The sequence below is a fragment of the Megalopta genalis genome, chromosome 9, assembly GCF_051020955.1.
Source record: "Megalopta genalis isolate 19385.01 chromosome 9, iyMegGena1_principal, whole genome shotgun sequence".
Lineage (NCBI taxonomy): Eukaryota > Metazoa > Arthropoda > Insecta > Hymenoptera > Halictidae > Megalopta > Megalopta genalis.
In genome coordinates, this window is record NC_135021.1 from 18,726,469 (window position 1) to 18,744,148 (window position 17,680).

The 17,680-nt window shown below is 40.7% G+C and overlaps 1 long non-coding RNA gene across 1 annotated transcript; it reads left to right on the top strand.

The window, feature by feature from the left end:
* The first annotated feature begins 2,942 nt into the window (after positions 1-2,942).
* Positions 2,943-9,006, top strand: LOC143260042 (uncharacterized). The gene is made up of 2 exons (XR_013034144.1): positions 2,943-3,923; positions 7,806-9,006. It is a non-coding gene; the product is annotated as an uncharacterized LOC143260042 (long non-coding RNA).
* The last annotated feature ends 8,674 nt before the right edge of the window (positions 9,007-17,680 follow it).

Here is a 17,680-nt window from a genome sequence, read left to right on the forward strand (position 1 = left end):
TATCTCGCTCGGACCTACGCTCCCCCTTCCTACGATCCCCCTTCCTGCGCCGCGCGATTTCTCACGTCCTCGCGCTCCCTTCCTCGTTCCGTGTGCCGCCGCGCGCCGTCCTCTTTCCTCCCGCGCGCGCCCGCTCGCTCCCCCACTCTTCCGCTCCAGTTTTCGCTCCGACTCTGTTCAACGTCCCGGCGTCTTCCTCTCTAGATTTTCGTGCCGCTGCGTTCCCCTCGCGCGCTCGCGGACCACCGACGCGCGATCTCTCACGCATGTATCTCCTCGCTTCGTCCCCCGATCGCTTCCTCCCCTCCCTCTCCGACAGGTTCGACCCGTACCAGCCGACCGGCGGCGCTGTCTCTCTCGCGCAACCGCGTGATCTCTCGCACCGCCGCTTCTTCTCTTCTCGTCCCGCCGCAGCGCGCGCGAACCAGCCGCCGATTCGCCTGCGCTCGCTAACCTCGTCGACGCGCCTCACTTCCTCCATCCCCACCACGCTCGCCTGTTACCCCGCCAACGTCCTCGCCCCTCCTACGTACACAGCGAAGCGAAGAGACTCGAACGAAATGCACGCACACCACGCACCCTCTCTCTCTCGCTCTCCACCAGTATATTTCTCCCTTTTCCTTTCCATACTCTCTTTTCCATACTCCGTCTACCTTCTGATTATTGTTTGTTTCTTCTTCGCGACGTTTGTCTTGGTTCCTCGCCGCGCGGGCTTAATCTTTAACGCGTCGTCCCGCCCCGTCGGGAGAACGCAAATAGACGCGCAACCCCTTCGGTTCGGCACTCGAACGTCGAACCACACAGTGACTTCTTTGTTCGGCGAACGCCATTTTCGACGGCCGGTTCAACGAGATCGTTCCGTGGCGGACAGATTCGCGAATCGGCACCGCCATTCGTCGGACAAATTTTTCTGTACCGGCTAGAAGATTCTCTCTCGAGATATCGAGTCGAGTAGAGTGCATAACGTTATCGCTTGTCTTATCTATCGGAGCAAACATCTATCTTGGCGGACTAGAGCACTCCTGTGCTGGGCGTTTCGAATTGACCGAGAGGTGTGTCGTCGCGTGTTACGTACCGCTTGTCAAAATGGGGTCTTCTCGCCGCGCTATCGAATCGTCTGCCCCGCGCTGCTCCGCGTAATTGCTGCGCCAATGCGCTCCTCCCGCGGATGATGATACGGTTAGATCTTTATCCGTATCATTTTCATCGTAATTGAATCTTTTTTTTTACGAAGAAAAATCGGCACTCGACCATTATCGTCGGATTTTATTTTTTTCTTCTTCTCTTTCTTTTTTTTCCATTCGCTGCAGATTATTTCGACGAGTATATTGGAGAGCGCGCGCGCGCGCGCACCGATAAACGCCTCCTTTTCTTCGCCCTCGCCGATTATCGGAGGCGGCGATCGTCATGGTAATCAGATCGAAAAAAATTCCATGTGTCGAATATTCATTCGACAATTTCTAATCGGTATTTTATCTGCCCGCCTTATCGCCTTTCGATGACATTGCGCCGCGTCTCGACCGATGAATTATGTGCCGCGCATAAACCAGACAGATCTCGATTTCGAATCGATTAGTATCGAATTTTGGAACTTCGTTAACTGTGCTGTTCTATTTTGTATCCAAGAAATGTTCAAGCAATTGTCCTTCAAAAATCGTCGAAAAATTCTCGAATCGTAAATTTTATAACACGCCGCCCAAATTCGCGCATAGTAAATCGATGCGTTCGCTATGGCGCGGACGATATCAGCGATTTTTATATTTACGATTGGTTTCGCGAATTTTTTTTTATTGTTATTTCACGCTTTGCGCTCAAAGCTGCTTTCACTTCTGAGTTTGCAAGTTTAACCCTTTTAGCTAGGTGTTATTTTGACTCGAGAACCGAGACGTTTTTTTCGGCCTAGAATACGTTAATGTTGTATCATTTATTGCATTTTATGCATATGAAATTGCGAGTGGTGAAATATTTTAGCAATGTATTAAAGACGAGATTGATAATGCAGAAATATAATAATAATAATAATAATAATATAATAATATAATACAATAATATAATAAGAAGAAATATAATAATATAGTAATATAATATAATAATATAATAAGAAGATAATGCAGATTGAAATTGGCCGCTGACAACAATAATTCGGGCGAAATATTCAAGGAAAAATATTCAACGCAAGAATTCTCAAGATAGAAAACAATTTTGCTTCCGTTGTAAAGAGAATTCAATCGCGCGATACTACGTATTATTATTACTATTACAATATTATTATAATAATTTTATTACTATTACAATATTATTACAATAATATTAATGCTGTTACAATATTACTGTTACAATATTTTTGTAATAATATTATTATTATTACAATATTATTGCAATAATATTATTACTGTTACAATATTATTGTAATAATATTATTACTGTTACAATATTATTGTAATAATATTATTACTATTACAATATTATTATAATTACATTATTACAATATAAACAATATTATTACGACAACATTATTATAATATATACAATACAATACATATTATTATTAAATAACTGCTCCGTACCGCAACACCACGTGACTAGAACACGATCGTACAACGCGCTAATTCGCCAGAACCGAAGAAAAAAGAAACATTCGCCCGACTATTGTCTGTCCGTCTTCAAGCTACTTACACCAATCGACACTAGCACTATCCACGGCAGCACTAGCCTATCACGGCGTCGCCATTCGAGCGTAAAGAGTTAAACAGATAAGGACAACGAGAACGGGAAACGTAGGTGTCGGAAGAGCGAGAGGAGGGCGCGTGTGCATCGGCTACACCGTGTGGCGACGCGTTGAAGTTCATCAACGCTCGCGACGGCCGAGCGGAAAGCGGGAATCGCGGCGGCAAGAGTGCGATGCGGCGGGGCGGGGAGGGGTGGGGAGGGGAGAACGCGGGCCCGTAGGGCACACGAAGGAAAGATAAACGCGGCGAATGACAAACCGGATCATTCCGTGCTCGAAAGGGGGGAAAAAGAGAAACGTAGGGAAGCCCTTGGAGACGGTGTTCAAGGAAGAGGGCATCCTCGGAAGAGGCAGAGAGAGAGAGGAGCGGTGGCCCGGTCGGCGATGAAGAGCCTCGCCGTAGGGAAGACGGTTGGAACGCGTCGCCAGAGCGAGGAGGAAGCGAGAGCGCGCTGCGGGCCGTCGGGGGAAGGAGGCTGTAGCGACAGTACATACGTCAAGCTAGGAACAGACCGCCATCCCCGGGATCCCCTAACGCCTCGGCAAAAGTAGAGGAAACAAATGACAAGGTAGCCACGCCTACCGCCGCGTCGCGGCGTGGGCGTCGCGTGCCTGTGTGTGCCTGCGTGTGTGACTTCGAGCCGGCCGGAGTGGGAGCAGCGACAGCGGTGCTCCGGTGGGATCCGTGATATCCGTGGAACGCGGAGAGAGAGCGAGAGAGAGAGGAGAGACGTGTCCAGGCTGTTTCCTGATTTTTGAAGCGACCGACCGAGTTACATGGACGTCCTTGCCTGCTGACGTACCGCCTGCTGACAATTAATACGACGATATCGTTAATACACCAGCGAGGACGACGCGGAAGCTTCGAGGTTTCGGAAACGGAACGCGAAACGGAGCAACGGAAATCGGAATATTTGATCGAAATCGGTCGACGTTGTTGCAACGAATTAAACGATGCCGAGAATCGCAGGTTTTCGTCATGCGATTTTGATCGATCTGAACGCGAATTTGGGAGAAATTACTGTAATTAAATTACTGTAGTTTACACTGGCATGGACGTAATTCGGTGAAATGGACGATTTGGAAATAGAAGATACGATTATTCGGAGCCTCGCAATTGGACAGAATTTATTGCACTGATATGACCGTCTTACGCCAGTATTGAAACCGATTTCCCAATCGGCGCTCTTTTTTGGTAAATATAATTATCTATATATATGGGGAGTCCCAAGATTATGGTACTTATGGGAAATATGGGGTTCCCGAGGTCATTTCAAGCAACTTTTTCCTTTGCAAAAACTTTCCCCGAAGCATCGTTTACGAGTTATTAACGAAAAACGCTGACCAATGAGAAGCGAGCTCGAGCGGCGCGAGGCGGCTCAGCCAACGAGCGCGCGGCCGCCCGGTTCCGCCTCGCGCCAGCCGAGTGCTCGCCTCTTATTGGTCAGTGTTTTTCGTGAATAACTCGTGAACGATGCCTCGGAGAACATTTTTGTAAAGAAGAAAGTTGCTTCGAATCACTTCAGGAATCTCTAATTTCCCGGAAGTACCATAATTGTGGCACACCCTGTATTTATACCAGTATTTCACATAGCGGTATGACGGCGCACCAGTATTTTGATGTTTTGGTGCAAGTCACCGCGACCATTCATGCGATTACCAACTGATTTAGGCGAATGTAGCAATATTAATACATTCACTCGAATAGGACAGCATGCCGATATTTCGATATTTCGTTTTCTGAGAGGTTGTGTCAAGGTACAACCGAATAATACTGGCATAATAATAGTTAATAATATAGCATAATAATTTCGTGTGTTGATATGAGTCACTGTATACAAGTAAACATACTATTTTCACATACCGGTACGACGTCATATCGGCATCATTCGCCTACATTAATGTTTACAGTCTTCCTATTTCATTAAAATTGTCAAGATATTGTTAAACAAGCATGTGATACTTGCAAAACCGATATACATATAACGATACATACACGATAACGATATATCCTTGCAACACCAAAACTGCAGCAACATCTATAATACATTTGCAAGCGAAGAACTATGCGATAATGCGATTTACATTTATCGGAATTCGCTGAGGAGCGCGGCGCCGCCTCTTTTAACTGCGGCGATGCTGCTTGTTGTTCCTTTTGAGAAAGTCGTGTCGCGACTCGCGGGAAAAGTAGAAGTGGAAGTGGAATTTAAACGGCTCTCTGTACTGAACTATATTGCAACAGCGGGAAGTAAACGAAGGACAGAGAAACCGAAAAATGCCGGTCATTTTATTTCGGTCACCGGTATTAAGTGCCTGGACTTTCTTACCGCGAGCATGGTTCTTACGTTGCAGAGCAACGATACGATGCTGTGAAATTATTTCTCCGTTTTTTTCAGCTTCTTATTTTTTACGCGCTGCGGCAAATCCTTGCGTTTTATCCGGAGAGTCCTCCTGCACGATCGGTGCCATTTGTTTTCAGTATTTCACAGGGAATTATAAAAGTCGTCCGTCCATATGCTGGGATGTGCATCCCCTCGTACAATGACACGGGATTCCGTGGGCTGCGACGACATAGTCCTTGATAAGTTAAGGATGCAACCGGAATCTAGGAGAGTCGCGAATCGTCGCGTCGCGCGTCGGCGACGATGACGGATCGCCGTCTCCAATTTTCACTTCCTCGACCAAAGGAACAAATGGAACCGCGCTGCGATACTTCTCTAACCTGTGTGTGTGTGTGTGTGTGTGTGTGTGTGTGAGAGAGAGAGAAAAGAAAGTATGTATTCGTATGTATATTCTTTCGAAATTCTCAAACATTTCTTTCTATACAAGAATGAGCCGTTTATTTTGAAAGTGGCATAAGTCACTTTACCGTAATGAAAAGTGGTGATTTTTTAATGTTTATACGAAATTATTTATACTGAGAAAAATATTCAGTATCCTGAGATAACAAATACAAGTAAATCTTCTCGAAAGTTAGCATGCATATTTTTAAGCGTGTTAAAACGCAAACCCTTAGAATTTAAGGGTTTATATTTAATATATCGACTTAAAAACAAAGTGACCTATGCCACTTTCAAAATAAACGGCTCAAATGAACTTCAATCGAATATTCGCCGTTCGATAACCTCTTTCTGGTAACTTCGTGATTCCTCGTAAAGCGTCTGCTCCCTGTCAGCAAAAAAAAACTCAATCAAGCGCGAGTCCAGGCTATCGTTATTATTGTTGAAATGTTTACCGTTTGAACAGTTTCGTGAACTTCGAGATAAATGATAATCCGATGGTGTAAAAATAGTTCATATGTTAACCTTGACAGCGAACTATCGGATGTGAACGAAGCTAAATTTGTTTCTACAGTAAGCTAAACCAGCGTGTCGACCGGCAAAACCGAAGACAAAAAGATTATAACCTTAACGAAAGAATGACAATGCAAACACGATGCTATCTATTGGTGCAAGCCGAAATTACTTTCTTGTCAACCGAACACATTCGTTTAACACTAGGGCAAGTTTGTACGAAGTTGTTTATACATTTTAGTTAAGGTTATAGTACGAGTTGCTGCCACTTGCTTAGTCACAGCGTTTCGCTTTTGTGACGTAACCGTGTAATGCAACGCTTCTCTTTTAAGCCGTGCGTGAGTACTTCGTTTGCACTTCAAAATAATACTTTGCCTTTTAAAAAAATTATCGCGATTTCGTGTCGCGAAACGAATTCGGATCTTCATTTGTTTGATCAATTCAGTGCCAAAATATCGTGCTGATTTGAAAGATATCGAACCGATACTGTTTGACGAGGTTTCAACGAGACAAAAAGAATTGTTGACATTTTTAGTGCTGTTCAAGAAAGTGGTATATCTAGTCTAACCATATATATTTAACGACGCATTTATCGCAAATGTAGCAACAACGACGTATATTTGTACTGCCTTTTGCGGGTTAATTTTGGCGAACGTAGAAACTTGTTTATACAGTCTTGTTGCTCGTGCAATGTTTGAGGTTAGTATGCACGCGTGCTCGTTCTTAATATTTTGTTCCTGCGACTAAAATCTTAACGTTTATTTTAAATTATCTTGTTCCGTAAAGGAAGAAATATAGAAGAATAAGGCAAGCTTTAATTCGCAGGGAAAGATTTCGATTTAGGGAGAATTTTAAAATAGAATTTCAAAAGAGAATATTGATTTTTCTGTCGGCTTGTGCTGTAAACAATCAAAGAAACGCGAAGCGTCGTCGAGTATCCGGGCTGATTTTTAGAGAAAAGAATTTTCAGACAAAGAAATATTTATTTTGTTACAGAGTGCTGTAGACGCGAGTATCGTGCGAAATTTGACAGTGATTAATAGGAATTTATTTTTATCTCCTACCGAAAAATGCGACACAAACACCGGTTAACAATGCCAGACACGTTTCTTGCTGGCTGCGCATCAAAACACTGAAAACAAATTACACTCTCGGCGCGGGAAATCAATCTGAAACAGGGGGAGTAAATATTTGACAGTGAGCTTAAGGAATGGCAAACCATTTTATTCGTTTAATTCCCGATTGATGAAAAAAACGGTGGTCATATTTTCGAATATTTTCACTCTCGCGTCTTAAATTGTAAACTATAGATCGAATGTTAAGACAAAATGTTACAAAAGACAGGAGAAGTACTATATATTGACTATGTATTACTATATATTAGTATTATATTGCTATTTATTTTTATTACTATTATATTGCTGTATATTACTATATATTACTATATAACTATATATTATTATATTACTATATATTACTATATAACTATACATTGCTATATAACTATATATTACTATGTATTAACTTAATTTGCAATAACCTTAATTCAATAGTTGGAGACAGCATCATTTCTAAATTCTTTTTCACAGATGCAACAGTTTCGAACTCGTGCATCGAGAGCGCTCTTATTTTCATACGTTATTTCACAATAATCAGAAGCATTTTATAATACTTTACAAACATCAAGAGCACTCTTATTTTCACACACGTTCTTCTACAAAAATCGAAATTAGAGAAAAATACCACTTAAAGCTTGTCAATTCATAAATAATTTCCCATTTCAGAAATAAGTGCACGAACATCCGGCAGTCCACGCAAAATTCCGGCGAGCCAAACGAACGGAACAGAAGCGAATATCCGATCGAAAAAGAGAAATGTCCAAACTAAAATCCGTCCAAATAAAAAAGAAAGAAAAGGAAAGAGCGGCGGAGAAACAAGCGTTGCAACGTTGGAACAACGAACGTGTACGAATGTAATTTGATATTTCTGATCGGTGACCGAACGACGGCGCGGATCATCGCGCCCGACGTTTATGTAAAATGAAACGGACGCGCGCGTCATCAGAGTGCGGCATGCAATATTCCTATTTATTGTAATGCGGTGCCAGCCGAAGGATTATAGATTATCTCTGAATACAGTGGATCGACAGAGCGGGGCTTTGCGGCTAACCTGAACACGGAAGCCGCCGCACGGTCAACGACTATTCATAATTGGTTCCCTGACGCGCGACGATGTATTGTAATCGGATCTCTGCGATACAACGAGTCCTGCGCCGACGAGTGAGTTTTATTACGAGCATTGTACATAACGTATTCGGCGAAACAAAAATGTCCCGCGACGCGACGCGCCGCGCTCGCGTCCTATTTAATTTACCCAATTACCGGCACTATATAGTTATCTCGAATTGTCAAAAAATTCGAATTATTTTGTTCGTCGACGATACGTCGCCTATTATTTATACTTGCTCTCGCTGCTTGATATCGGTTAAACGATGCCCATAAACTCGGTTATTGCTGCGATGCCATAAAAGGATAAGATATAGACATTTATCAGCTACGAATCGCGTTGGCTACGCCGTTTAACAACGGCCTTTCCGGATGGAACTGTACACGGCTCGCGTTAAATACTGCTCAAACACTACCCGAGTGGTCGATCATTTCGCAAGCGTGCTATTTCGCAAAAATAGAATCTTTTCAGCAGCTATCTGTTTTTATTTGATCGCGAAGGTCGCGAGCAGACCCGCGGATCTTCGTGCTAATTCGATGAGAATTGTATCGAAGGGAAGTTTGCTATGTCAATGCTGTTTAATCGACGCACGGATTGTGCATCTGCTCGATTTTTATAGTTATTGTCGAGCGGTAACTATGAAAACCGCGAGTTTTTTGCGTAATCCGAGCGTCGATTAGGGAGAATTTACTGTAAAAATGAAATACAAATAAAATAGAAGCGCATAAAAATGTACTGCTTCTGCTGATAATTATAACACATTGAAAGTTGCGCGATTTTCTTCATTTCATTTGTATTAGAAAAATGCATAATATCCGCAGGCCAGCGATTACTATCGTATTTACACATTGCAAATGAGTTTGAAGGAGCAACTGATAAAATAAGAGTCAAAGTTAAATGATAAACTTTCTCAAATATAATAAATTTTGTATTTTATGGTGTTTATATTTGCTATATTTTCAAATATTCGTATTTCAGATGCAATTTTCCTGATAGAAGTTAGATTTTTATGAAAACATATTTTTGAAGACACCAACCAGGGTAAAAATAATTTATTTAATCCAACTGCTGAAAATTGGACAATTAATCAGCGGTTTAAACAGACGGTATTTTAATATAATAATATGTATGTATATTATTATTATATAATAATATATCGGTATTTTAAATTCGGTATATCAATTTAAACTACCGAATTTTAAATTATTTCGACGAGTATTATTCGCCTTTTTTCAATACTGCATTTCGTATTAGAAAATAAAACGCATTTGTTCGTTCGAATGAAACAAGTATTTCCGCAATGCTTCGATCTGAGATATGTCGAGCGTGTAAAGAGCAGGCGATAAGGCAGAAATAAATTCAATTCCCCGTTGATCTCTCCTAATACGGCAACAAGCACCTAAGCAAGTAACGGACTTATAAAAGTAAGCTGCGAGAAGACAAATCGCAGGATTCGCAAACAGTATAAATCTCGCGTCTCGTCATGAACCTCTTCGCGGCGAAGTCTTAACAATTTTGTCGATCGGCCGGGATTATAAGGATCGTAACCGTTCCCTAAACGTTCCCGTTGCCACGAACGCTTTATGAAACACTTCGGCCGCGGATATTGAAAACCGAAATGTCTCGCTTGTCCTTCGCGATATAATGGTCGTAATAATCGTCTCTAATTGCGAATCAAACGACGATAATGAAGTGATAGCGAGTCAATCGACGATGATAAAATCGTCTGAAAATTAAAGAGAAAAAGAATGGACTACGTGTTTTTTTATCAATTAATGCAAATTAATTGAACGTCGCTTAAATTGCATTCAACCCTCTGCGGTTAGATAATGTGTTTTATCATAATAATAAATTATAGTAATAATGTTTATAATAATTTATAATAATAATAATATTATAGTAGTAATAATAATAATAATTTAGAATAATAATAAATTGTAGTAATAATAATAATAATAATTTATAATAATAATAGCGTTTTATAATTTCATTTCATTGTTAATCGCAATTTATGTTATACATTAGAGGAAAAAAATTGTAAAAATTGTAATTAATAATCGTTTACAGACCTTTTTTTGTACCTTTTTATCGCAGACTGCACTGAAAGGGTTAACGCCGTTGCTCAACCCTTCGCAGTCGAAGCTATTTCACTTCGAGATCCAAAACATGATCTCCGACCTTCAGTATTTCCGGCTTACATAATTAATTGCGATTTATGCGTATGAAATTGTGCAATGCAATTTTTTTGTTTCAATGCAATTTCAACAGTTTGCTTTTTCTTTAAATATAAACGTCGAATCTGATGCTCGTGCAATGATCTTAAAAAATAGTTGAAAAATAGTGTGACAATTCTAGCGTCGCCACAGAGTCGTCACGCGACTGCAAAGGGTTAAAATGCGCTAAGCCAAAGGCACTTCGAGCGATCGCAAATTTTAGTCCAATAATATTCAGTCGAAATAATAAACAAACGGCGTCCGATACATTTTAAGAACAAAATTATATAAACTACCGCGAAACTGACACGAAATAGCAGCAGCGTAATCGCAGCTCGTTGCAGCAAAATATTCGTTGAAATTGTCGCTTCATGTGTCACAATTTCCAACGCGCGCACCGTTGTAAAAGAAATCACTATCGCGAGAGTACGAACCGCGCGCCGTTAATAGAACATCTTATCGTCGTAATGGCAATGATTATTACAAAGATAAGCGGACGATACACGATCACGGGATCGATCGTTTTCAATCATTCGTGAGAGATCCGTTCGTCGTAATCGAGAAAAGTTTATTCGATCATTTCCTTGCCAAAAATTCATAAAATTCGTAGTTTATTTATTAGATACTGTAGAACCGTTTATTGCGAGATATACGTTAATTTGTAACAACAATAGTCTTCGCTTCTGACTCCTAAATAAGTTATTTTTACATAAGTCGACAAAGCTGTCTCTAAAAGCTATCTCTAAAAAGGAATTTGTTCTGGCGTTCCGCCATTTTTGTTGCAACGATTTACTTGAATTGAAAAGTTCGTTCAATTCAAGTTCTTCGTTCTCTACGAAAAAGTTCTCATCGTTGCAATAAATTCGAAATGAAACATGCGAAATCGTGTGTCAACGCTAAACTCACCCCCTGCTGATCGGAATACTCGTTTTTTACATTTTCACTTCTCTTAAAATTGTTCCAAGTATATAAAGATACTGCTCCAGGAAATGATTGAATATCTATTCAATCAATAATTGATCAATTTTATTTTCAATCAATTTATTCGATACTTGCATTAAGATATTTATCTTAAATATGATAGAAGCGGCGAAAAGTCTGCATAAATTCGGTCTTGTTATTCTTATAAAGAAACACGCGTTATTTATTTTTCGTGCTAATTTTTCTTAGCTTCAGCGTTAAAAAGTAGACGGCGAATTTGATGCATTTATGGCAAGAATTGCAAGAATAAGAGAAACAGAGAAGATTGAAGATTTGAGAAGAATTTATCCAATATCGTGTTATATATATATATAATATTATCACATTTAATATATTATAGGTATTGTAACAATAATATTATTATAGACAGCGAATTTGATGCACTTATGGCAAGAATTGCAAGAATAAGCGAAACAGAGAGAATTGAAGATTTGAGAAGAATTTATCCAATATCGTGTGTTTTATATAATATTATCACATTTAATATATTATATATATGTTGTAACAATAATATTATTATTGTTATATTATTATTATTATGATTATAACGATACTATTAGAACGTTCTGTATCTACGACTTCGCTTTCACGTCGCCGACGGGATCTATCGTCGGCTGACGGAAGAATGCCCTATTTAAAATAGCCGGGGCCCTCTTGAGTAAACAGTTGGGGGGGCCCCGATCGGTCGGTCGGTGTGTGTAGCCGCCATAAAGGATCTATCTGGTAGGGCAACTATTTTCTATGGCCGCCGCGGGCAGATCAATTGCCGCCGACACGAGTCGCTCCGTCTGTTTTATTAGCGATAGTAAAACGTCCGTAACGCAAACAATCGATATTTCGCTGGTAATATCGTTCTCGAGATTCGTATCTGGTTAAACGGCGATAACGTTTCTTTGTATGTACCTGCTCTCTCTCTCTCTCTCTCTCTCTCTCTCTCTCTCTCTCTCTCTCTCTCTCTCTCTCTCTCTCTCTCTCACTCGCTCTGTGACCGCTGCTCGTCACCAAATTCGAACAAAGAGGTGACAACAACGCTGCGTTGCCCAACGTCATTGGTACCGGGCGAACGTAAATGGCCGATGCATGCAGCGAATGCCATCGCGACGGTTTATCTCGCGGTTCGTTTCTTTTTCTTCTTTTTTTTCTGCTTTTTTTTCGCGGAATGATACGCATCTCGCGGTCGTTTATTCGCCGGGGTAATCGATTAATCGATCTGACGAGACGCGACGTTACGTTCGGATTCGCGATTTGAGGAATTTTGAAAATCGTGATAATTATATTGACAATATAAATAAACAGTCGAGATTTAAATATAAATACGTAATCGTCACGAAGGAATAGTAGTAGGATTTTGTATAATTTATTGAGACGTGTAAAGATTTGCAATTATATTGTAAAGAATTGCAATTGCATTGCAATTTTAGCGAAAGCTGAAGATGTTTTGTTCGAAGAATATTTCGAATATTTGGGGGCGAGGGTTGAATACAAAAGCAAAAAAGAACTAAATTTAGGTGCAGTGCTCGCAACAGCTAACTTTAGCCCTTTGCCTTCGAGTGGCGACTCCGAGGCGCCAGTAAACATTGTTACGTCACGTCTCAAAATAATTTTATTAAATTAAATTTGTTTATATTGAAAGCCTAACTGTGTTGCATGGGTCTTCTTCTCAAATCTTCAATTCTCTCTGTTTCGCTTATTCTTGCAATTCTTGTCATAAGTGCATCAAATTCGCTGTCTATAATAATATTATTGTTACAATACCTATAATATATTAAATGTGATAATATTATATATATAACACGATATTGGATAAATTCTTCTCAAATCTTCAATCTTCTCTGTTTCTCTTATTCTTGCAATTCTTGCCATAAATGCATCAAATTCGCCGTCTACTTTTTAACGCTGAAGCTAAGAAAAATTAGCACGAAAAATAAATAACGCGTGTTTCTTTATAAGAATAACAAGACCGAATTTATGCAGACTTTTCGCCGCCTCTATCATATTTAAGATAAATATCTTAATGCAAGTATCGAATAAATTGATTGAAAATAAAATTGATCAATTATTGATTGAATAAATATTCAATCATTTCCTGGAACAGTATCTTTATATACTTGGAACAATTTTAAGAGAAGTGAAAATGTAAAAAACGAGTATTCCGATCAGCAGGGGGTGAGTTTAGCGTTGACACACGATTTCGCATGTTTCATTTTGTATTTATTGCAACGATGAGAACTTTTTCGTAGAAAACGAAGAACTTGAATTGAACGAACTTTTCAATTGAAGTAAATCGTTGCAACAAAAATGGCGGAACGCCAGAACAAATACGAAAATGGCGATTCAATTATGCTTAAAAATTTCGAAAGCACCACAATTATTATTAACGAGCAGTCTAGTTTTATGTTCGATGAATTCGCTATTAATATTATTATTATTATTACAGCGATATTACTTGTCAAATTCTCCGGGGAACGTAAGTGGATGCAATTTATACCGAGTGCAGGAAATTCTGGCTCTGGAAATTTAGGCTATCCGGCGAGCTTCTTGCTCGGATTAAAAGTTTGTTTTCCGAGCGTTTATAAAGTAGAAAATTGAAAGACTCGCTCTTTAGCCACACCGAACTCCTCGACTCGTTAACTTATTTAAGTATATTTCCGTTTGCTTTTATAATGTTCGCGCGTTTTCTTCTATTCGCGGACGATTCGAAATTGTTTATTCGCGTCGGACGACCGAATAGAGCCGATTACTTGCCACGAAACAATTTATTTAATCTTGTAAATTATTTAAATCGTTATATATTCCGACCTAGATTGGCCGCGTTTAGAATATTTATTTAGAATTCATTATTTGGTGTCAATTCCAGGAAGAATTAAATTAAAAAATAAAAACAGCTGTTTAAAATTGCTCGTCAGGCGTCGATTTCGCGCGTCGATCAATCGAGAGCGGTGCGATCCATTACGATATTTCGATCGCGCGCGAACCGATTCCGAGAAACAGATATAAAATATTGCCACAATAATTTATAACTCGGTTGTTTTTGCCTTCGTATTCGCGCGTCGCGAGATAAACACGCAATATCTAATTTATAGCAGCATTGTAAAACGCGGTGGAGCGGCCGCCGATAAACGAACGCGTCGCCGCGAATCAAAGATTACAAACGCGCGCGCGGCGAACGAGCGTGTAATCGCGGCGAACAATTTCTAATTAATCCGACGAAACAAAATGGCCGTCGGAACCGTTGTTCCCAACAAATTCGCTTCGCGAACGAACGAAAAATCGCAACGCCGCGGCGCGGGCGGCGAAGAAAAAGAAAGAAGAAAACGAAAATAAAAAAACGTACCGCGAAACGCTTTCGCTCTCCGTTTCGTCGCGCTAAATCGTCGAATAAATCGTTCGATCGCGGGGGCCAAAGAACTGGACGGAATAAAAGCGCAAAGACGGGGGAAAAGTGCTCGAGCAGACGGAGTCCCGGTACATTTTACGCGGCCATTTTCAAGCTTCCCGAACTGCCGCGATTTTATCTTCATGCGGATTCATATCGACTACCGTCAAGGACGTCGTCGTCGTCGTCGTCGTCGACGACGACGACGACAAAGACGACGGTACACGGTCCTCCTAGCTGCTTCGATTTCGTTTACTACTCGCCACCCCTTCGACTCCCACACCCCCTACACCCCCCTCTCGGCGCACCGCCGCCCCTTATTACCCGACTGTTTCTCTCGAAGTTTTCGTTGCCGCGCGAGCCCTCGTCCTCGTCGCCTACTCTATAGGACGAAGCCGTTCGGTCGTTACGCCGCTCCGTCTTTACAAATTTTATATCATTTTTATGAGGCATAAAGTCGTCGAGAAGCCGACGGGACCGAGGAAGAAAGAGGGTTAGGCGAGTCGAGCATGCTCGGAGGGGTGTATATGTAGGTCCGAGCACCCCTCGCGACGCCCCACCACCTCGCCCCCCGAGCGAGAGGGGGTGGCTGTAGTCACGTGGCTGGGCGGAGCAGTTTTCAACCCCCTCGGCGCACGACCGTCGGCCGTTCGGTGGGGGAGAAAAGGGGGAAGGGATGACGCGGCGCGCGAGGGGTGGCGCGCGCGATTCACCGCCGACGGGGCTCCATCAAGAAACGCTTCGCCCGTGTCCCACGGCTTATTAAAAATTTCGTAATCGTCTACGGCACTTTGCTCGCGGAACTGTAAATTACCTCGCCGCCCCCGGCCCCCGCGTCTAAAATTTCAACCCCCTCGTCGCGAACTATTTCTCTTCCGGGTGCGTGCACGCGGGAGTTTCTGTTGCCGGGCGATTCTTCGGCCGTTTCTTCGTCTATTATAATATCGAGATGATGGAGAATTAGGCGAATTAGACCACGACATTACTAATTATTGCCGTCAGTAATTGATCGTGACCGGTTAACAATTTTTTACACGAGCCGTTTATTTTGAAAGTGGCCCTCCAAGTCTATTTATATACAGTCGATTTATTGTAATATTGAGACGATGGGAATTAGGCGAATTAGGCGGCTGTAGCATAATATTATTAGGCTATCCTGTAGTGGACAATAATTATTGCCGACGGTAATTGATCGCGACCAATTAGCAGTATATTTTGAAAGTGGCCCTCCAAGTGCATTTATATAAAGTCGATTTATTATAATATCGAGGCAATGGGGACCACGAATTAGGCGAATGAGACCACGAATTACTAATTATTGCCGTCAGTAATTGATCGCGACCGGTTAACAATTTTTTACACGAGCCGTTTATTTTGAAAGTGGCTCTCCAAGTCCGTTTATATACTTAAATCGAGATATTAAAGGGTTGCGTTTCGACGCGATTCAAAATACAGTAATGTCTCTCTAATTGTCGCTCAGTTTGTCCACAAAGATGGACGATTTGGGGGAAGGAGACACGATTGTTCGAGCCTTTCGGTTCGTTTTTATAGTCACGTGCTGTCGACAACTATAAAAACGAGCTGCATATATAATTACAACGTAAAAATATAAGAAAACGAAAATATTATTGCACGTCGATGGAACTTTCATTCTCGTTTCATGAATATAATAAGAACAATTGAGTCATCCTAAGTTCTATTAAATAATACACAAAAATTGAAACTTGCAAAAGAAAAGAAACAGATCCGCAGTCTAATCGTAACGGGAAGAACAAAGATTTATTGTACACACTTTCCGTTATCAAGCAGAATTATATTTCATTTTGTTTTCCAATACGTTATCTCCGCTCCGTTTCGATAATAACATTTTACACAACGTAAATTATGAATCATACCTCGAAATATTTTCTACTAAGGTAGAATCGATTGTTTATTATTTTAATTGTTTATTTGTCGAGAGCTTGCATCGGCATGGATAACAGGGGGCAGGGGGGGCTGGTTTATTAGAACTGTAAAAACTCATGGCAGAGAGATCGGCCGGTTTGAAATTGTCGTAGCCGACGCCGATTATACGGTAAGGATTATTCCCAGTTTAAGGTTAATCCTGTTTAAGATGAACGGAAAGTAGGCGAAAACTTGGCTTCTTGCTCGGTCAGCCTTTCGACGATGGTATGGCTTAGTCGGCATTAGAGCGAACGATCTCGTTAACGAGCTTTCAATGGAGCCGATTTTCACCGCAGAACCTGTCCGAGAACTTTTTCGAAAAGTCTCGTCGCGCCAATTTTGGTCTCGTCGATCCTTCAGAAATCATGGTTCGCTCTAATTATGTCCGATGTTTTGTCGAAGTCGTATTATTATCCGAGGCAAGAAAACGCACCCTTCTGTTGCAACGGGTGAATTTTCAATTTTTTAACCCTTTGTCCTGAGGCACCGCAGAAAATTGCTGTAGCATTTTTTCCAAGTTAGTTTCTGCATGATTAAATTGCTTAGTATATTTAAAGAGTAATTATACCGTGCACGTATTTGTTCATATTTTGTTTAAAAGAAAATATATAAAATATAAATAATATAATAGTATGATGTTAATATATATAACAGTATAATATAATATAATAAATACATAATTCTAAAAAGAAGAATATTCTTCTGCAAAATATACAATTTAATAAAAAAACATCAAAGTAGAATACTCGTTAGAAAAACAGTTAACTGGTTAAGCAACAATAAAAACGGAGATGCTTATTATACTATTTGTAAATGAACGATTCTTCTTTCCAAAGTTTGAGGGGAGCAGGGGGAACTGGTCAGATTTCTCTCGAATGGAGCTGTTATTAAAACATGAATTTCAAATCGAAACCGAACA